This window comes from Dendrobates tinctorius, unplaced genomic scaffold, assembly GCF_039654945.1.
Source record: "Dendrobates tinctorius isolate UK_male_01 unplaced genomic scaffold, ASM3965494v1 ptg000011l, whole genome shotgun sequence".
Lineage (NCBI taxonomy): Eukaryota > Metazoa > Chordata > Amphibia > Anura > Dendrobatidae > Dendrobates > Dendrobates tinctorius.
In genome coordinates, this window is record NW_027361679.1 from 26,612,169 (window position 1) to 26,635,179 (window position 23,011).

General features: G+C 44.3%; 1 protein-coding gene across 5 annotated transcripts in view; it reads left to right on the plus strand.

The window, feature by feature from the left end:
* Window positions 1-23,011, plus strand: part of ANKRD17 (ankyrin repeat domain 17) — a 180,155-nt gene that overhangs the window by 18,688 nt on the left and 138,456 nt on the right. The gene's annotated exons all lie outside the window — the stretch shown is intronic.

Sequence of the window (23,011 nt, forward strand, 5' to 3'; positions counted from 1 at the left end):
GTCGCGGCAACTCAAAAAAACGTAATTCTGGTGTTTTTAATTTTTTATCTTGCTATGCCGTTAATCCTTTTTTTTTTTTTTTTTTTGATAGGGCGATTCTGAATGCGGCGATACCAAATGTGTGTGTAAATTTTTATTTTGGGGCGAAAGGAGGGTGATTTGAACTTTTTGATTTTATTTTTTTTTTTATTTTTTTTACTTTGGCATGCTTCAATATCCTCCATAGGAGGCTAGAAGCATGCACAACTCGATCGGCTCTGCTACATATGGGCGATTCCGCTCGCGGGCACATGTCAGCTGTTTATAACAGCTGACATGTCGCGGCTTTGAGGTGGGCTCACCGCCGGAGCCCACCTCAAAGCAGGGGATACCGACCACTAACATACTATCCCGTCAGCGGACAGAAAGGGGTTAAAGGGTTGTCTCTCAGTATTTGTGACCCATCCATGTCAGCTTCTATTTGTTTTGTAAACATTGCATGAGGTGGGAAAGTGCAGGCCCAGTGCTACAGCTCAGCTGCGATGGTGGCCATTTGGCATTGGAATGGAAAGAATTAGAACTTTTTTTTTTTTTTTTAATATGAGAAAATCACTGGTAAAAAAACTGATATTTTTTTTTACTTGTACATGAAGAAAAGGATGTCTGAACGAGGCCTTAGTCAGCGATTGGTAAAACCATTCCACTCAGAACTAACAGGCTTTCACCAGATATGTCACGAGTATCTTTTTTTTAATATTTTACCCATGCAGATGCAAAATTTTGAAAAGCGTTTCCCAAAAAAATTTTAATTATGCAAATTGTCTCTTCAGAGAGGAAGAAGAATAGAACTCTAGTGCCACCTATTGGAAGTAGCATCCAAAAAAAGATTTAATATGCTCCTGGCCACATCTGTACCAAAATTCAAGTTGGAATCTCCACAGGATTATACTGCAAAAAAATAACAATGTGCAGTGTCAACTTGAAATTCTGATCAGCTCAACCTTTGGTCTCAAAGCGTAGGGTCTATATTTTCCCCGCCAAAAAAAAGTTTAAAGATATGTCTTGATCATAGATTAGAGCAAATTTGTTTGGGTCCCTGCTTATTCGACAAGCTATAGTGCTTACTGTATAAGCTGCATTGGGAACCCGGATACCTGGAGCGCGCCAGCTGATCGGCGCCGCAGCTGCATGTGTTGCAGCTGTGTCAGTGCATATGCATGTAGAGCCCAACACTCTACTATCTATAAGACTCAAAAGAAAGAAACCGCACCCTAAGAATTCGATGCATAAAAAATATGAAAGTTTTATTAGATTAATTCTAAAAACAGTCAACATGTATAAAGGAATGTGACAGTGGTAAACCAAGAAGATGGAACCAACTGAAGACTCAGGAAATGTAGCTGGTTGTGTATAACAATATATAACACAAAAGTGCTAGTGCATGAATGAAAATCACAGAGCCCATAAAACGGACCACAATATTAGTCATGCTACACAGGGCATATTAACGATGTCAAAGCAGGCTGTATGCCAAAACAGTCAATATATAAGTAAAGATGTGTGCACATAATAAGTAGTTACCCAGCAACATACCTGAGACCCAGTGGTGCCACCACCCCAACGTGCGTTTTGGCGCCGTGCCTTCTATTGTCTGTTTTGGCATACAGCCAGTTTTTGTAAAACTGCACTGTAAAGCCTAATACTGTCCCTTGCTACATCTGTGTCCTATATCTACACTAAGCAGAGAGGAAATTAAAAAAACAACTCTTGAACCAGGAGGAACAGGTCCAAGTGGAGGAGAAAGTGGATATGGCTGTATAGGTGGAAGGGTCGGAGGAGGTAGCCAACTGTGTGTGTTGTGTGTTGTGTGTGTTTTTTTTTTTTTTTTTTTTATATTTCTATTTGGGGAGGAGGCCCCCCAAGTCAGACTCATTACGAGTGTAAGAAACACGATTCCGGCATCTAAGTAGGAAAGGGTTCTCTACCGTTGGATCAGTCTGAATGTGGAATGCCCGACCACAAGAGGCAGTAATGGCACACTATAACAGCTTTAAAAAAAAAAAAAAAAGGGGTTGGATGATCTCCTCAACATACATAATTTTGCAGGTTCTAGTTAATTGGGTGACAAAATGAACAATTGGTGGAGAAAGGTTGAACTTGATGGACCTAGGGTCTATATGCATCTAAGAGTTGGAGACTGGCTGGGTGCGACTATTAAAGTTGTCTAGTAGTCATACAAAGATATGGATAAGTCCTGTGGGATCCACCCCTGGTTCATTTAAAAGGAATGTTAGATTCCCCACGTTGGATGTGGACAGGAGGATGCACCTTTCTGTGGTGACACCCTCTTTCATGCTAAGCACATTCTGACAGTACACTTGCCGCAGGGCAGACAAGCACCTCCAAGGCCTAAAGGGCAAGCTCAGGCCATGTGTCCAGTTTGTAGACCCAGAAGTTAAATGGAGTAGACCCATCTGTTAGTACTTGGAGATGTGGGAACACATAGTCTTCTACCATGTTGTAATACCGCCTCCTGCTAATACAGACTATCAGAAGGTGGTTTCGGATGTTGTGGTGTGTTCATAAGTTTTTCAACCTTTCGGCCATATTAACCCTGCCTTTCCGAGGTGCTGGCGGTACCCCTGCTGTGTTGGCGACTTCATCCTTAGCCTCTTCCTTGTTCCACTGAGCGCCTGCTGTCAGGTGGGAAAGTCCTTAGTAGTTTTTCTACCAGAGTGTGCTTGTATTCACTCGTTTTGCTGTCCATATCTGGTGACGGAAGTTATGATGGTACGTTGTACTTGTAGCGGGGATCCATCACGGTGGCCACCCAGTAATCTGCAGTAGTAGTAAAACGGGTAACTCAGCGGTCATTCCACAGGCACTGCAGCATGTATGCCAGGCTGCCTAGAGACGGCAAGCTGTCCTTAGTGGGAAATATATTGTCTAGTACTCTATCCCGCCCCCCCTCCCATCCACGCTGCTGCTCCTCATACAGTCTCTCCAGCATGTTCAAGGTATAGTTCCACCTTGTTGGTACTTCGCATATTAGCCGGTCACCGGGAAGGCAGAAATGACGCTACAGGGTGAGAATGCTGAAAGTGCGCAAACACTGCCCCACACTTTCAGCAGGAGCTCCGAAATATGTGGGTGGTTTTTCAGGAAGCTCTCTCCAACCAAGTTTATTACATGCGCAAGGCAAAGGATGTGCTTCAAATTGACTGAGATTTAGCCCGTTATCACACACCACCAGGCCGTGCTTGTGGTTCAATTGTACCAACCACTCATTCGTCTGCTGTTTGATCCTAATCCACAGCTCCTGCCCATTGTGGTATTTGTCCCCCAAACAAAGGAGTAGTTTCCCCCTGGCTGTGCTGAAGTTGGTGGTGCAGATCTTCTTGTGACCGAATGAGGAGGCAGTGGAGCAAGAAGAGTAGGAGGAGGAGGCAACCTGGACAGAAGCGTTCAGCAATACTAGGTGGTGGTAGGACATGAGGTAGAACACCTCTACTTTGCCCCAGCCACCACTTCATTTACCAGTGTTCAGTTAGGGAGATGTAACCTCCATGACCATGCTTATTGGTTCACATAACAGTGGTTATGTGGACCTTGCCACTGATAGTTTTGCACACTTGATTTGGTCCGCAACATGTTTATGCAGGGCACGGATGGCCCGGTTGGGAACAGTGTACTGTGGGACAGCCACCACCATCATTTTTTTAATTTATTTATTTTTTAAACTGTCCATCTCCACCAGCAGTAATGGCAGCATTGCAAATGACAGTAATTTAGAAATGTCACTCAGGACCATGGCTCATGGGTGGGTAGCTTGGTATCTCCTCTTCCTTTCAAGGATTTGGTAGATGGAAAGCTAAACTCTTTCATGGACATGTGGAGATACTCCATGGTGGTGGTGATGCTATCACATCCTCTCTGCGGGGAGGCAGGTGGCCCTGTTGATCGTGAATGGGAGGAAGAGGCTGAGGACTGCAGCTGAAGAGGGAGCAGGAGGAGGCTCAGATCTGTCATGCTTTTTAAGATGTGTACTCCAGTGCCTCTTGTGCTTGGAATTCAGATGCCACGTCATACAGGTGGTGCTCAGGTTCAGAACATTTATGTCTCGCTTCAGGGTCTGACGGCACACAGTGCAAACCATCTATCGTTTGACAGCACATTCCCTGAAGAAATGCTACTCCAATGAGATCTTTTGAGCGGTTTTTGATGTGCTTATATCAGCGGCGCAGTGGGCAGTAACAGCCGATGTACAGGCTAGGGGCTGCCTACTGTGCCTTTGCAATCTGCTCCTGCTTTTGCTGTTCTCTTGTGGCAGTATCGCCACAACCTCTTCCTCTGAACTGCGCATGTCACAAGGATGGTCTCTGATCCATGTAGAGTATAGGACCTCCTCATTCTTCGCATCATCTTCGGACTCCTCAACCATGCCCTCCTTGCCAGTCTTCACACTGCATAAAGACATTGCAGTTGGCAACTGAGCTTCGTCATCATCTGACATGTGCTGTGGTGGTACACTAACCGTGTGCATTAGCCCTTCCAAGTATTCATCAAACCTAAGAAGGGGTTGGTCATCAGTGCACTCAATATCTTCCTCTTCTGAGGCAGGTGGATGGTCACAGAACCCCAGCCAGCAGAGTCCTCAAAAAGCAAAGAGACGTATGCATGACTTGAGGCCCAGACTGCGTGGCTGATTTGCAAGGGGGGAGGTGGAAGCTGGATGACCATGGTCATCCGTTGCCAATGGTGCACTTATTGTACTGGACCGGGTGGAAGATAATGCCACTCTCAGCCATACCCCTTTTCAACATCTTGTGGCTTCACCATTCATGCTTTGGTGTTCGGGCCTACAAAAGGACGCATAACATTCTGTCGCCTGCGTGCACCAGAGGAAGGTGTTGTATTTGGGACGTAGAAGATACAGAATGACCACATCCTCTCGCCGCATCCGTTACACCACCATCTAAAGCTACACCAGCACTACCACGTCACTTACTTGATGCTCTCCTCATTTTTGGAAGTTTATTTTGTATACACTACTTGCAAACAGATGGCGGAGGAGTAGATATATTTGCAGTGGTCCTGAAAATTGATTTCTTTGGCCTAGAAATGGCAACAAGTTGGCCGATTCCAATTTATTTATTTTCTAGACTATAAATAGACACCAGTCAAGAAAAATTAATTTTTGGGCCTAGAAATGGCAACTACATGGATATGATATATTGATTTGCAAAACTACTAGAAAAAAAACACAGCGGTCTTCAAAAATTATTTGGCTTACTAATGGCAATAAGATATGGGTGTAGAGTACACGCAGCAGAGTTTCACAGGACTAGCAAAGGACTACCACAGACATAGGTTGCAGAGTGCATACAGCTACTTAACCCCTTCATGACCAAGCCTATTTTGACCTTAATGACCAGGCCATTTTTTGCAATTCTGACCAGAGTCCCTTTATGAGGTAATAACTCAGGAATGCTTCAATGTATCGTAGCGATTCTGAGATTGTTTTTTTGTGACATATTGGGCTTCATGTTGGTGGTAAATTTAGGTCGAAAATTTTTGCGTTTATTTGTGAAAAAATCAGAAATTTGGTGAAAATTTCGCAATTTTCAAATTTTGAATTTTTATTCTGTTAAACCAGAGAGTTATGTGACACAAAGTAGTTACTAAATAACATTTCCCACATGTCTACTTTACATCAGCACAATTTTGGAAACAAAATATTTTTTTGTTAGGAAGTTATAAAGGTTAAAAGTTGACCAGCGATTTCTCATTTTTACAATAAAATTTACAAAACCATTTTTTTAGGGACCACCTCACATTTGAAGTCACTTTGAGGGGTCTATATGGCAGAAAATACCCAAGTGACACCATTCTAAAAACTGCACCCCTCAAGCTACTCAAAACTACATTCAAGAAGATTATTATCCCTTCAGGTGTTTCACAGGAACTAAAGCAACGTGGAAAGAAAAAAATGGACATTTTAATTTTTCCAACAAAAAATTTTCTTTTAGCCTCAGTTTTTTCATTTTCACATGGGCAACAGGATAAAATGGATCCTAAAATTTGTTGGGCAATTTCTCCTGAGTACACCGATACCTCATATGTGGTCATAAACCACTGTTTGAGCGCACGGCAGGGTCCGGAAGGGAAGGAGCACCATTTGACTCTTTGAATGGAAAATTAGCTCCAATCGTTATCAGACACCATGCCTAAACATTGGAGCTCCCCCCACAAATGACCCCATTTTGGAAACTAGACCCCCTAAGGAACTTATCTAGACCCATAGTGAGCACTTTGAACCCCCAAGTGCTTCACAAAAGTTTATAACGCAGAGCCGTGAAAATAAAATTTTTTTTTTCCTCAAATTATTTTTTAGTGCGCAAATTTTTATTTCCACAAGGGTACCAGGATAAATTAGACCCCAAAAGTTGTTGTCCAGTTTGTCCTGAGTATGCTGGTACCCCATATGTGGGGGGGGGACCACTGTTTGGGCACACGTCCGGGCTCGGAAGGGAAGTAGTGACATTTTGAGATGCTGACTTTGATGGAATGGTCTGCGGGCATCATGTTACATTTGCAGAGCCCCTGATGTACCTAAACTGTGGAACCCCCCCCACAAGTGACCCCATTTTGGAAACTAGACCCCCCCCCCAAGGAACTTATCTAGATGCCTGGTGAGCACTTTGAACTCCCAAGTGCTTCACTGAAGTTTATAACGTAGAGACGTGAAAATAATAAAAAAAAATTTTACACAAATATTTTTTTAGCCCCCAATTTTTTATTTTCCCAAGGGTACCAGCAGACATTAGACCCCCAAAGTTGTTGTGCAATTTTTCCTGAGTACGCATATGTTGGGGTAAACCACTGTTTGGGCACTCATCGGGGCTTGGAAGGGAGGGAGCACCGTTTAACTTTTTGAACGCAAAATTGGCTGGAATCAATGGTTGCACCATGTCGCGTTTGGAGACCCCCTGATGTGTCTAAACAGTGGAAACCCCACAATACTAACTTCAACCCTAACCCCAACACATCCCTAACACACCCCTAACCCTAATTCCAAGCCTAACCCTAATTCCAAGCCTAACCCTAATGGAAAAATAAAAATTTCTTTATTTTATTAGTTGATCCTGCCCATGGGGGGGTGATAAACGGGGGGTTTATTTACTTTTCATTCTATTTTGATCACTGTGAGTTTACCACAGTGATCAAAATTAATGAAAGGAAATTGCAGCTGGCGGGCGCACTGCGCATGCGCCTGCCATTTTCCAATATGGCGGTGCCCATGGTCCAGGACCGCGGGACACCGGGAGCCATAACAGCACTCTGTGAATACCGGGGGGTGGGAGGAGGGGCGATCGGAAGCCGGGGGGAGCGGAGGGAAGGCGGGGGGGGGGGGGAGATGATGACAGCGGCGGCACATCGCCGCTGTCATTCAGTGGCAGGGGGCAGATCGCCCCGTTAACGGGTGGGGGTGTCGGGTTGCTGTCACCAGCCATGTCCGATGCTACAGCAGCGTTGGACACGACTGGATTGTAATATTTCATCAATTTTCATTGATGAAATATTACTATTGCTCTGATTGGCTGTTAAAAGTGAAACAGCCAATCAGAGCGATCGTAGTCACTTGGGGGGTGAAGCCACGCCCCCTACGGTGAAGAACAATGCCCCCTGTATCTGCGGGTCGGGTGACCTTTCAGTGACCTAGGTCACCCGACCCGCGGGGGGGCTTTAAAGTCATGACGCCACATAGGCGTCACTGGTCAGATTGGCACCAGTTTTCATGACGCCTATCTGGCGTCATTGGTCGTGAGGGGGTTAAAAGGACAATACTCCCACAGGTATGGGTGCAGAGTACACAGCGTTGGTCTTTGCAGAGTGCGCAGTCACTGTCCCTCGCTCCAGCTGCCTCCTATACCTACACTGAGAACATAATGACAATACTCCGCATCCTACCTTTATGCAGACCTGTTCACGTGTTGCGCCAGCCATTCAGCCATGCCATTACTTGGCATGCCTGTGATTGCTCCAGGAGCGCCCACAGTCTAAGGCCGGGTTCACACTTGCGTTTGGGTTGAGTGCGTACGGCTGTATACTTATTCCCTTAAGCTCCGCCTACTTACACACTTCCCTTAAGCTCCGCCTACTTCCTCATGCATCTTGCATATCTATCTGTAACATTGGGTACGTAGGGACATGCGTTGTATGCGGATGCATCCGCGTGCGTCGTTTTGACGTGCCCACTGACCGCACAGAAAAGCAACAGGATGCATGCGGAAGTAGGCGGCGCTTAAGGGAGGAAGTGCGCAGCCCTACACGCTCTACCCAAATGTAAGTGTGAACTTGGCCTTATAAAGCTTGTTGAAAGGCTGCACACAGCCATTCAACAAGCTTTTAAACTGGCAAACCCGAACAGGAAACTGGACATTCAGTAAAAAGTTTGGGTTCACTCATACCTACTTGTGACATATCAAACTAATGCTAGCCCAAGATATGATAAAAATGTAAGGTCCTACAAACCTAAAATTCAAACTTTTTCCAAACTTTAGAAATTCATAATAAAAAATAATGAAGATAAATTTAAAACTTTTGATTTTTAATTCACTAAAGTAGCACTTCAAAAGACACCAAAGAAAATAAGGTAAAAAAAAATCAGATTTGGATCGCGTGAAAACCAGTGACCTGTACATGCTTATTGTAAGCCAAAAAATGTTAATGTGGTCTAAAATGGTATGCACCATGTTACAGATGTCTTTTTGTTTTTTAGTTAAAGGGTTTTTCAGGACGTCCCTCCTGACAGCACCATGGAGGTTGTCCTTCCATCCTTATAGGGACAGGAAATGCACGAGAGTTTAAAAGGTCCACTCCCAGTGTTTTTCCTGTCCCTGTAAGGAAGGACGCGAGAGACTCCATGGAAAGTCAGCAGCTCCGCTTCCAGCGTTACCTGGTGGGCTCGGGATCGGAGGTCCAAACTCTGCCTTCCCCCTGTCAAGAGGTCTGGGGCCGACACCCTTCCAAGGGGGGTTCCTCTGCCAGCTCCACCGCTGGCCGCCGCATCACTTCCGGGCGCCACAGGACGACAACTTCCAGTTGCGTTGGAACGCATGAGAACCGGACGTGAGGAAGACGGTGATGTCAGACGCGGCAGAAGCCGGCATGCCGCCGAAGAATGGGGACCACACTGCCCAATCATGGGAAAGTAGGATACATATAAACTGCCTTAGCCCCCCGGGAAAAAGCTCTGTATGACAGCAATGGAGGACGCAGTAAGGTCCAGTGATCACCCTGAACCACCAATGTCTGTAAGTCTGTTAATGGGGGCACGACTTGTGGGACACAAGACAGGAGAATATTAAAAAATTTCCTGTGCTTTACATTAGGGGGAAGCAGCACCAACTACCCTGGCAGAGGCATTTAAGAAATCGGGCAAATCCTTGGGGAAATCCAAGAAGTGCGCCATCTGTTCTATCAGTCTACCAGAGTCTTGGCAAAACTCCTATGCGAGGGATGCACCCTTAATGTTATCAGAGGCGAACAGGCTTCTCTTTGCTGAGATGAGCACCATGGTCAGAGAGGAGGTTCAGGCCTCCTTCTCAGGGCTCCTATCTGCCCATTCATCCCATCAGGCCCGTCCTAAGAGACCAAAATGGGAGCCTGAGCAATCCTCGACTGAGGAAGTCCAATCATTACGTTTGGACCTGGAGGAAGAGGGCTGAGATCACCTCAGAACCTCCTGAGGTGGGGAAAAGATATCTCTTTTCCTTAGAAAACACGGACGAACTGCTAAGTGCAGTAAGAAGCACAATGCATATCGAGAGAACCCCAAAGACTCAGTCTGTCCAGGATAAAATGTTTGGGGGACTAAGAGCACGGATTCGTCAGGTTTTTCCAGTTAACGATCACATCCGTACAATGATTTTGGGGGAATGGGAAGACGCTGAGAAACGGCTAGTCGTCCCTCGAGACTTCAGGCGCCGGCTACCGTTAGATCCAGAGGACATTAGCACTTGGAACGAGGTTCCTAAGATTGACCTTCCAGTGGCCAGAGTGTCGAGAAAGACTTCAATTCCCTTTGAAGACTCTTCTAGCCTCAAGGAGCCCATGGACCGGAAGACCGATGGACTTTGTCCAATGCGGCTCATAGAGCCATATGGATGAAGACCTGGTCGGGTGACTATCAGTCAAAAAACAAATTGTGCCATACCCTTCTCAGGTGGTAAGGTGTTTGGACCAGTCTTAGACAAGATTCTGGAGAATGCCACTGACAAGGGTTTCCGGAGGAAAAAACAGATATTTTCCCTTTCAAAGATCCTGTTCTTCCCAAAGGCAGCAATACAGGGGGAAAGGGAAATCAGTTTGCTGGGAAAACCCAAAAGGGGGAAAGAGTAGAGCCCCTCTATATCGCTCCGGACCAAGTTCAAGGAGTAGAAGACAATGACGCCAGACCTGTGTTGGGTCGCCTCAGACAGTTTTCAGATGCATGGGGGGCTCATCTCTCAGAATCTGTGGATCCTAAACAGTCTCCCAGGGTTATATCCTTGAATTTACCAGTTCCCCTCTGTCACGATTCGTAATCACAAATCCCCGGTCCAAAGCTATCATAGACCCTACTTGGTCAGACGTAAAGGATCTGTTAAGATCAAACGTGGTGGTCCCGGGCCCTCAAACAGAAATGGGTCAGGGCCATTATTCAACCCTTTTCACGGTAAAAAAAACCTTCAGGGGAGAGTCGGTGGTCTTTTCAGAATGGAGTCCCTAAAAACCACCATTCCTCTGATAGGCCCATCGTGCACATTACGGCATTCTGTTCTATTAAGTGCGTACTATTATGTTCCCACTCGCCCTCATTTTCAGAAGTTTCTTCGGTTTGCACTAAATATAAGATACGTACTACCATTTTCAGTTCCAGGCTCTTCCTTTTTGGTCTAGCTTTAGCACCTCGGGTCTGTATGAAGCTGGTCGCCGAGATCGTGGCACATTTAAGACAGAGGAGTGATCATCGTTGTCATACTTGGACGATTTCCTCTTAATATCCCGCTCAGTGTCCAAATTAAAAAGACAGCTTGACTTGGTGATCTCCACGCTTCAAAGTCTGGGTTGGATCCTGGACAGGGAAAAATCAGACCTACGACCTGGGACCATGAAAAAATTCCTGGGAGTCATCTTAGATTCCAGGGAAAGAATTTCGCTATTACCAGAGGAGAAGAAGAAATCCGTCAGGAACAAAATTTCAGTTGCTGCGAGATCGAGTCTCCATAACAACCGCAATGAAGGTCCTGGGTACATTGACAGCATGCATACCGTGTGTAATGTGGAGCCAGGCCCACATAAGGGGACTGCAGAGGGCAGTCCTTTCATAATGGGACAGGTGGCAGACCTCCCTGGACAAAGAAATTAGTCTTGCTCCGGCTCTGAAATCATCACTGAGATCGTGGACCAGTCGCCGGAACATCAGTCAAGGAGTACCTTGGATCCTATCACCATGCGTGACTATCGTCAGATGCCAGCGGAGGAGGATGGTTGGAAAACATCAGTTCACAATCCTCAAACTACAGAGAATTATGCGCTATGTGGTTGACTCTAAAAAGTCAGTCACGTTTACAAGATCAACATATAAAAATCATGTCGGACAATATAACCGCTGTGTCGTTTCTACACCACAAGGGAGGCCTAAGACACAGGACTCTTCAAGCCGATTATTTAAGCAGACAGGAGGTCCGAGCCACCGAGTGGGAGCTGAAGAAAAAAATATTCATGGACTTGTGTCATCGGCGGGAAACCCCCCAGCTGGACCTCTTCGCATCAAGAAGGAGTGCCAAACTATGAAGGTTCTACTCCCTCCAATGGACCACCCCGAGGGATCGATGCCTTGGACCAGAGATTGGAAGGAGGTTTGCTATACGCCTTTCTCGGGCCGTAAGCCCGTTAGATGTGCAATCTACAATAAGATTTGGAAGAAGTTCTGCTCGGAATGTGGTAGTTCCCTTCCCCCCCATAAACCCGTCCTATCCAAACATTCCCCAAATCCTTGACTTCCTCCAAGCAGGATTTAACAAGGGACTGAGTCCAAGCACATTAAAAGTTCAAATAGAGGCCTTAAATAATTTCTTTGATTCCTCCTTGGCCTCTCACCCGTGGATAGCGTGTTTTTCAAAAGCCATCCAGACTGATCATACCACAGCTCCTTTTGTTCTTGAGACAACGCCTCTGAATGCCCCACAGAGGATGGGGAAACGGTCAGTATTAAGAGTTTTCTTTTACTTTTTTTTTTTTTTTTTTTATTGTAGCACGGGCATTGTTTGCGGCTGCAAATCATATCAGGGGTCTGATCACCCAAAGTTACACAATTGTAAGGACATTATGATGCAGCTTGTTTGGGTGATCAGACCATGGCATATCAGTCCCCAGACAGAGGCCAAAAGAACATACGACTAAATGGGGGTTATGGGAACATCTGGAAATGCTCTTGTTTGATTAACCCCTTTGGGACTGGTCTTTCCTCCAACTCACCCACTCCACACACCCTTCCATTCTTATTTTTTCTTTCCCTTCTCCATTGGAGACATGTCCTGCCTAGATCTGTTTTGCATATTAAACTTGCCAGTGTAAATCAACGCCTTTTGTGGGGAAAAAAAATTTCATGCATGTCTTTTCCGGCTTTCACGGTTTCATTTGCTTTTTGCACGAAAAAAAAACTGATGTGTAAAGCCAGCCTAAAAGGAAGGTAAATTAAGAATTTTAGGCCGGTTTCACATTAGCGCTTTTTAAGCGCACGCACCGCCGGGGGTAGCTCCGCCCCCGAGCCGGCTCTCTGCCCGGCGTGCCCGCCCCTTGCTTGTAGCGCCGCCTACTAGTGGACAGCAGCGCCTGCAATCGGCGCACCCTATCTTTAGCATAGGGTGCGCAGATCGTGCGCAGGCCGTGCGCTAGTTGCGCTTTGACCTGCGCTGCGTACTTTTGACGGTGCGCCGTGCGCGCCAAAATCCAAAAAGTTTGATTTTGGCGCGCACGGCACACCGTCAAAAGTGCGCAGCGCAGGTCAAAGCGCAACTAGCGCACGGCCTGCTCACGATCTGCGCACCCTATGCTAAAGATAGGGTGCGCCGATCGCAGGCGCCGCTGTCCGCTAGTAGGCGGCGCTACAAGCAAGGGGCGGGCACGCCGGGCAGAGAGCCGGCTCGGGGGCGGAGCTACCCCCGGCCGTGCGTGCGCTTAAAAAGCGCTAATGTGAAACCGGCCTTACAAATTTTTTTTTTTTTTTTTTTTTTTTTTTTTTGCTGAAGCAGGTGTGTACGAACAGTAGGGTCACACCATTTAAAAAGTTTTTCTGCCAGAAAATCTGCCTTGGAAACATGGAGAGGTATTTGCTGCTCGGAGGCCCTGTTACACATACAGCGGCTGGCGAAAGTATTCACCCCCATGGCATTCTCAGTTGGATTAAGGTCTGGGCTTTGACTAGGCCACTGCAAAACACGTCTTTGTTTCTTCTTAAATCACTCGAGTCTTTCTTTAGCCATATGCTTTTTGTCTTGTTGGAAGGTGAACCTCCGTCCCAGTCTGAAATCACTTACAGATTTTGCTCAAGAATATATTTGTGATTCACACAATCTGTCTTCCCTTGACTCGGACTGTTTTCCCTGTCTCTGCTCCCAAAAGACATTCCCACAGCATTATGCTGCCACCACCACATTTCACTGTGGGGATGGTGTCCTTGGGGTGATGAGCTGTGTTGGTTTTGCGCCAGACATAGCATTTACCTTGGTGGCTAAAAAGTTCCATTTTGCCTCATCTGACCATACATTTTCTCCATACATTTGGCGAGTCTCTCGCATGTCTTTTGTCAAACTCTCAAGATGAACTTTACAATTTTTGTGTATAATTGCAGGCTTTTTTTCTGCCCACTCTTCCAAAAAGGCCAAAAGCCACCTCTATAGAGTGTACGGCTTATTGTGGTCTTATAGACAGACACTCCAGTCTCAGCTCTTTCAGGGTTACCTTTTGGTCTCTGTGCTGCCTTGCCTGGGCTGAGAGTTTTGATGGGCGACTCTCTCTTGGCAGGTTTGTTGTGGTACCATGTTCTTTACATTTGATGGTAATGGATTTGATGGTGCTCTGGGTGATCATCTAAGATTGGGATATTTTTTTGAGCCAACCCTGACTTTGACTTCTCAACAACTTTGTCCCTGACTTGTTTGGAGATCTCCTTGGTCTTCATGGTGTTTGGTTAGTGGTGCCTCTAGCCTAATGGTGTTGCATCCTTTGTGGCCTTTCAGAAAAGGTGTGTGTGTATATACTGACAGTCCATGTGACTCTTAGATTGCATGTAGGTGGACTTCCTTTCATTAAGCATGTGACTTAGGAAAATAATTGCTTGCACCATAAATTTTTAGGGGCTCTGTAGCAAAAAAAAGTGAATACATATGCACATGTCAATTTTTAGTTGATCTCATAAACTTTATGCCTTTACTTTTCTCACTTCACCAACTTAGACTAGTGTTAATGTAACACACGTCAGATTTTAAAAGTTTACGGTAAACACATTTAAACTAAATGGGTTAAAACTTTCCCAAGCTACAGTAAATCATATTTAACCCCTTCCCGACATTTGACGTACTATCCCGTCCACGGTACCCAGGCCCCTATGACCGGGGATGGAATAGTACATCATAGCGATCAGAGGCGCCCCCCTTGGGGAGCGCTGCTGATCACGGCTGGGTGTCAGCTGATTATCACAGCTGACATCCGGCACTGTCAGGGGTGGTCACGGACCGCCCCCGGCACGTTATCCCCTGGCACACTGCGATCGAACACAATCGCAGTGTACTGGGGGTTTAGGGAAGCATCGGAAGGTAGGGGGCTCCCTCCGTGCTTCCCTGAGACCCCCACAGCAGCGCAATGTGCAGCGCTGCTGTGGGGGCCTCCTTCCCTGCAGGTCCCCAGATCCAATATGGCGGCGGGGGCCTGCAGGGAGCCGGCTTCCTCACTGCCTGCAAAGCACAGGCATTAGGAAGCCTTTTGAAGCCTGTGACAGGTCGCTGATCTGTCACATAACAGTGATGTCCCCCCTGGGCCAGTATAATAAAATTAAAAAAACAAGTGTATAAATAATTTATAAACAATCGCTAAATAAATTTAAAAAATGCAATAGAGTATCAGGAGGACATCACTTAATATAAAGTAGGGATACTCCTGCGATCAGCATAAACAAACTGTGAAAATAGTAGAAAAAGCTATTGACCAGACAAAGCAGGGATCACCATAATATAAATTTTATTAAGGACACATGAACAACATCAGATAAAACCAATTAAATGTCATACAAGTGACAATGCAAAAAACGCACACAAAGGGCTCATAATAGAGCCAAACAAAGCACCCCCCTAGTGAGCAAAAATACCTGGCTTTATGGTTGCATAAATGTAGACAATGAGTAATAACCAATACGTAAATTATATGGTCAAATAGATGAACAGTAAAGGTAGCTAGATCCAAATAGCTGAGAGGTAATATAATCGGGAGCACCTAATAAATTATAACTTTGCCCACTGAGCTAAATACGCCATAATAGTCACAGATAAAGGATAATAATATTGAAAGAGCATACGTGGAAGTTATACAGAACCTCAATGAACATAGTTGCATGGGTGCATTTAAATGCTCCAAAACACTACCAAAAATTTGGTTAGATTACGCAAAATATAAGACACAAATATCAATGTCTATACAATAAATTAACCACTTGCACATAATATGCTCTAGCCAAACAGAGGTCAGTGCAGAGGATATTGTAAACAGCTAAAGAGGTAGACAGGTTCAATAGACACCATACCAAAATAAAGCTGAGAATGGTCATAAATTCTCAAATGGATAATAGAGACTAAATCCTGCCCGCCCTGGTCTAATCAGTTACGCTCACATGGGGGAGCTTGTGGAGTGCCCGACGCGTGTCGCCACTGCAAGGTGGCTTCGTCAGGGGCTTCGTCTACATTAAAAAATGACTTAAATGAGGTATCGCTGTAACCGTACTGACCCGAAGACTAAAATCGCCTTATCAATTTTACAGCACGTAGAACTGTGTAAACTCGCCCCTCATAAGAAATTCTTGAAATGCTGGTTCATTCTGCGTCCCAAAAATCGGAATAAAAAGCGATCAAAAAATGTCACGTGCCCGAAAATGGTACCAATAAAAACGTCAACTCGTCCCTCAAAAAATAAGACCTCGCATGACTTGGTTGGTCAAAATATGGAAAAATTATAACTCTCAAAATGTGGTGATGCAAAAACTATTTTTACAATAAAAAGCGTCTTTTAGCTGCCAAAAATAAAAAACCCGCTATAAATAGTAAATCAAACCCCCCTTTATCACGACCTTAGTTAGGGAAAAATAATAAAATAAAAAAATGCATTTATTTCCATTTTCCCGCTAGGGTTAGGGCTGAGATTAGGGTAAGGGGTGTGTTGGTTAGGGTTGGAGTTAGAATTGGGGAGTTCCACTGTTTGGGCACATCAGGTGCTCTCCAAACGCAACATGGCATCTGATCTCAATTCCAGCCTATTCTGCATTGAAAAAGTCAAATGGTGGTCCTTCCCTTCCAAGCTCTGCCATGCGCCCAAACAGTGTTTTACCCCCACATATGGGGTATCAGCCTACGCAGGACAAATTGCAAAACAACTTTTGGGGTCCAATTTCTCCTGTTACCCTTAGAAAAATAAAAAATTGGGGACAAAAATATCATTTTTATGGGAAAAAATATGATTTTTTATTTTCACGCCCGGGCGTTATAAACTTCTGTGAAGCACTTGGGGATTCAAAGTGCCCACCACACATCTAGATAAGTTCCGTGGGGGGGGGGGGGGGGGGGGTATAGTTTCCAAAATGGGGTCACTTGTGGGGGGTTTCAACAGTTTAGGCACATCAGAGGCTCTCCAAATGCGACATGACACCCGCAGACCATTCCATCAAAGTCTGCATTCCAAAACGTCACTACTTCCCTTCCTAGCCCCGACGTGTCCCCATACAGTAGTTTCTGGTATGGGGTATCAGCATACGCAAGACAAATTGGACAACAACTTTTGGGGTCCAATTTCTCCTGTTACCCTTGGGAAAATGAAAAAATTGGGGACTAAAAGATCATGTTTGTGGGAAAAAAAACATTTTTTTTTATTTTCACGCCCGGGCGTGTTAAACTTCTGTGAAGCCCTTGGGGGTTCAAAGTGCTCACCACACATCTAGATAAGTTCCTTGGGGGGTCTTGTTTCCAAAATGGTGTCATTTGTGGGGGGTTTCCACTGTTTAGGCACATCAGGGGCTTTCCAAACGCGGCATGGCGTCCAATCCCAATGCCAGCCAAAAAAGTCAAATGGCGCTGCTTCCCTTCCGAACTCTGTCAAATAGTGGTTTACCCCCACATGTAGGTATCCGGGTACTCAGGACAAATTGCACAATAACTTTTAGGATCCTTTTACCCATGGGAAAGTAAAGATTGGGAGTGGAAAGATCATTTTTGTGGCAAAAATATGATTTTTTTTTAAATTTTACGGCTGTACGTTATAAACTTCTGTGAAGCCCTTGTGGAATCAAAGTTCTCACCACATATCTAGATAAGTTCCTTGGGGGTCTAGTTTCCAAAATGGGGTTACATGTGGGGGGGGGGTTCCCACTGTTTAGGTACATCAGGGGCTCTCCAAACGTGACATGGCGTCCGATCTCAATTATTCCAGCCAATTTTGCATTGAAAAAGGTCAAACGGCACTCCTTCCCTTCTGAGCTCTGCCATGCGCCGAAACAGTGGTTTCCCTTCCCCCCCCCCACAGGTATCAGTGTACTCTGGAGAAATTGCACAACACAATAACTTTTGCAGTCCAATGTTTCCTGTTACCTTTGATAAAATAAAGAAAAATTGGACCTGAAGTAATATTTTTTGGGAAAAAAAGTTAAATGTTAATTTTTTTTTTTTAAACATTAAAAAAAATTCCTGTGAAGCACCTGAAGGGTTAATAAACTTCTTGAATATGGTTTTGAGCACCTTGAGGGGTGCAGTTTTTAGAATGGTGTCATTTTTGGGTATTTTCTATCATATAGACTCCTCAAAGTGGCTTCAAATGTGATGTGGTGCCTAAAAATAAAATGGTGTTGCAAAAATGAGAAATCGCTGGTCAATTTTTAAACCTTCTAACTTCCTAACAAAATAAATTTTTTGTTCCAAAATTGTGCTGATGTAAAGTAAACGTGGGAAATGTTACTTATTACGTTTGTGTGCCGTATCTCTGTGATTTAAGGGCATAAAATTCAAAGTTGAAAAATTGCGAAAGTTTCAATTTTCGCCAAATGTCCGTTTTTTTTTTTCACAAACGCAAGTTATTTGAATGAAATTTTACCACGAAGTCCTGTTTCACACTTCAGTTTTTTGTGTCAGTTAAAATCCGCCAAAAAGGCGGAAAGCGGATCCGTTCCTAACTGATGCCACCGGATCCGTTTTTTTTTTTTTTTTTACGGATCCGCCGAATGAAGAATTTTAAAGGAACCGCTGCCCGGGAAAGAGAGAGAGAGAATTGTCCACCCGAAATGATTTCAGGGTTAAATTTCCTCCTGACTTCAATCCTCCGGGCATGCGCTGTATAAAAATGCGGATCCTGCAGTACAAAAAACGTTACATGGTCCGTCCAGGCATCTCGGCGGATGCAAAAAAATTGACGGATCCGCAAAAAAAGGATCCAACGGATGGCCATCCGTCAACATCCACCGGTAATGCGAGTCAATTGGGAAAAAAACAGATCTGCCAAAAAAATGACGGATCCGTTTTTTTTTTGCAAAAACGGCGGATTTTGGCTGATGGTCAAAAACGGAAGTGTGAAACAGGCCTAACATGAAGTACAATATGTCACGAGAAAACAGTGTCAGAATCAGTGGGATCAATGGAAGTGTTCCAGAGTTATTGCCTCATAAAGGGGGACAGTGGTCAGAATTGTAAAAATTGGCCCGGGAGTTAACCTGCAAACCACCCTTGGGGGTAAAGGGGTTAATATGACCAAATCTTACATGTGAATAATGCAAGAAAAGAAAGGCATAGACCAGAAAATAAATATATATATATATATATATATATATAATCTAAATTTATTATTCATAGAGTGCTGTGTGCCACTTGACAAAAACATAAGTATATTTGCATAGTGCAAAATGAAAATATCCAAAACGACAGCTAGCTAGATAAAGCACAGACCTGCTCTCTGGTTATAACCATAAGTGCAATGTAAATAATATGGACAATGCTTATCATAAAAAAAATACATAATATACATAATATGAAAAAGTGCTAAGTGCCAGTAATCAAAAATAGTTAGTAAGGGATATAAAATAATTTGCTCAGTGCACAATAATTATCCCCAAGCTACCCATAATACTTATAAAAAGACATATTCGTTGTAAAGAAAGTGCTTAACGTCAATAAGTTAATGAAAGATAACTTCAGTGCAAAAATAAATTGTCTCCAAACTAGCTGTAATATTGCATGAAACAAGATTGCACAATATAAATGCGGCTATCAGAAGACTTACATATATGTAAACGCTGGTGTGCAGGTACCCTGGCTACCCCGACAGCGCCGTTTCGCCTTATGGCTTCCTCAATGGGCAACGTGTGTGTGTGTGTGTAGTGAGCGCGCTCAAATATAAATATCCCCGCAATCAGCTGCAGTCAATGTCGGCGTTACCGGTACCTCATTGCACGTGCGCCGTTCTCTGAACTTCCTCCCATACAAAAAGTGACTTCCCGTTCACCGCTCCTGGAACGCAAGCGTGAAACGCTACAACGTCACCATATTGAGCAGGACGGGAAGCCAAGGGATTGTCCTGAGCAATGCATGCGCTGACCAGACACCGAGATTTTTGGGAAGCTTTGATGCCATCCTTCTGTCCCACCACGATACAAGATCAGATTCCATGTGATGTCCTGAGGAGAAGCTTTTAGGAGAGGGTTGATGGTAGGTGGAAGATGATGGGCTTCCGTTCCAGGTGTTGGGAACCAAATTTATGTGATGCCAATCATCAGTTCGTTTTTATCTCGAGTCTGCAAATTGAGATTCTGGTTTGACTTTTTTATCCTAAGTCATGTGGCAAGTCTCCTTTAAATAGTCGATATTGACTTTTAGGATTGCTACTTCCAATAGGTGGCACTAGAGTTCTAATTCTCCCTCTCTGAAGAGGCAATTTCCATATTTAATTTCCCAGAGGTGCATTGTAAGATTTGTCTCCTCAACTTGACATGCCCGGCTTGAAATGTCTCTCTCCGCAAGGAAAAAGTTACCATCTTGGATCCTAATTAAACCTTAAGAGCAAAAAAAAAAAGCTGCAGCAATAGTGTAACATTCTGATGCTCATACAACTCCCTTTTTCTCTGGGCCAGTAAAGTTCTGTGGGTGCGATAGAATCTTTCCACGGTTGGGTATAGAAAGGGTGAACTTCAGCACTGCACAATAATCCCAGTATTACAGTGCGCCAGTGTAATGATTCTTCTGATATGGCTGTCTGTACTGGTGAATATCCGCGCTAGAACTGGATCAAGAGTGTGATATCATTTGTTCAGAATTGTATATAAAGTACTGATTGTTTCCCACTTCTCTCTGAATACAAACAATACATTGACTCTGAGGGTGGGGGGGAGTATTTCATCACTATGTAGTAGAATCTTTACACAGACTCCATTACACAAGATTTTTAGTTGTTGTTTTTTTGTATGGGGTTTTATTTATTCTTGTATAGCGCCAACGTATACCTCAGCGCTTTACAGGGATCCTCACTGTTCCTATTGGGGTTCACAATCTGTGCTCTCAGTATGTCTTTGGAGTGTGGGAGGAAACCCATACAAACTGCTTCCAGATGTTGTCCTTGGTAAGATTTGAACCCAGGGCCTCAGCGGTGCTAACCACTGAGCCACATTTTCCAATAAAGGCAAATGTGGAAACATGACAAAACACCCTAGAGCAGGCTGCATTATGAAAAAGACAAGTTTTGACTATTTTCATTTCAATACTGTTCTGTGTACGTTTTCCAACAAAGGGTTTGTTCAAAATGGGTAAAATTGTACAGTACTTATACCAAACGAGCAACTTTGCCATTTATCTCTTAGTAAAAAATCCTCTGTCAAAAACAGTTGTTTATTGTTGTAGTGTAAAGCTTGGGGCCAAAGTTACCATAGCTCCCACTCGCCGAGTCCAGCCTGGCCGGATAACTAGGTAAGGAGCAGGTGCCATGAGCTAGGTAAACTCTCTTAGGCCTCTTTCACACTTCAGTTTTTTGTGTCAGTTAAAATCCGCCGTTCCTAACTGATGTGAACGGATGCAACAGGATCCGTTTTTTGACGGATCCGCATAATGAAGAATTTTAAAGGAACCGCTGGCCGGGAGAGAGAGATCTTTTCGTCCGCCAGAAAGGAGTTCAGGGTTAATTTTCTCCCTGACTTCCTTTCTCCGGGCATGCGCAATGGAAAATGCGGATCCAACAGCAAAAAAAAACGTTGCAAGGTCCGTCCAGGCATGCCGGCGGACGCAAAAAATGTGGCGGATCCTCACAAAAACGGATCCAACGGATGGCCATCCGTCAACATCTGCCAGTAATGCAACTCAATGGGGAAAAAAACGGATCCTCAAAAAAAAAAATGGCGGATCCGGTTTTTTCAAAACCTGGCGGATTTTGACTGATGGTCAAAAACGGAAGTGTGAAAGAGGCCTTAGCCTGCTCGAGCTGCTCTGAAGCTGACCAATGGATTCCGGCAGCTCCAGTCCACCTGTGCCCATACTCCCATGCCACTGTTAGCAGCCTAGAAGAGCGCTTGGTTCAGGGCAGTAGCCTGACCTTGCTGCTGGTTGGAACTATCAGGGGCGCAGTGCCCCAAGCAGAGCACAAGTTAGTCTTGGGAAAAAACCTTGTTAATCTCGGTAGATTCATTCTGCCCTAAAAAGACAACCTAAAATAAAGACTGGCTCCCTCATTACAAAGAATCTCCATTCTCCTGTGCCCAGCAGGTGGCTGCCCCTACGACCTTTCCATGCACAGGCCATACAGAGCTAGCTCTATACGCAAAGGCAAAAATGTAGCCTACTGCGGTAAGGAGCAATGTTAGTATTCCAAGGATTAGCGAATTTTTCGTTTTGAGGTCTTATTTATGCTTCCCCCCCCCCCCCCAACAGCCACAACATCTTTTACATTTTTTCATTGCCATAGATGTATGAGGTCTTATTTGTGGGTTTTTTTTTCTTTTCTTTTTTCTTCTTAGGACGAGTTGTAGTTTAAATTACGGTACATAATTTATTTTGAGGAAAAAAAAAAAAAAAAAAAATGCACTGGATAGCCAATTCCAAATGGGGGGAAAAAATTGCAATTCCACCACTGTTTTTTGGTATTAGTTTTTATGGCATTCCTTGTGCGGTCAGTGTGACCTTGGCTGTATGATTCTTAAGTTCACTATGAATATTGCATTTTTTTTCCTTTGAAAAAAATTTCCGCATTTTGGGGAAATGAACATTATTTTTTTTTTTTTTTTTTTTTATTGTCATGGAATCATAGAATCGTAGAGTTGGAAGGGACCTCCTGGGCCATCTGGTCCAACCCCCTGCTCAAAGCAGGATTCGCTAAATCATCCCAGACAGATCTGTCCAGCCTCTGTTTGAAGACTTCTATTGAAGGAGAACTCACCACCTCTCGTGGAAGTCTGTTCCATTCATTGATCACTGTCAAAGTTTTTTCTAATATCTAATCTGTCTCCTCCCATTCAGTTTCATCCCATTGCTTCTAGTCTTTCCTTGTGCAAATGAGAATAAAGATGATCCTTCTACAATGTGACAACCCTTGAGATATTTGTAGACAGCTATTAAGTCTCTTCTCAGTCTTCTCTTCTGCAAGCTAAACATTCCCAAATCCTGTAACCTTTCCTCATAAGACAGGGTTTGCAGACCGGTCACCATTCTGGTCGCTCTTTTTTGAACTTGCTCCAGTTTGTTGGTCTTTTTTTAAAATGTGG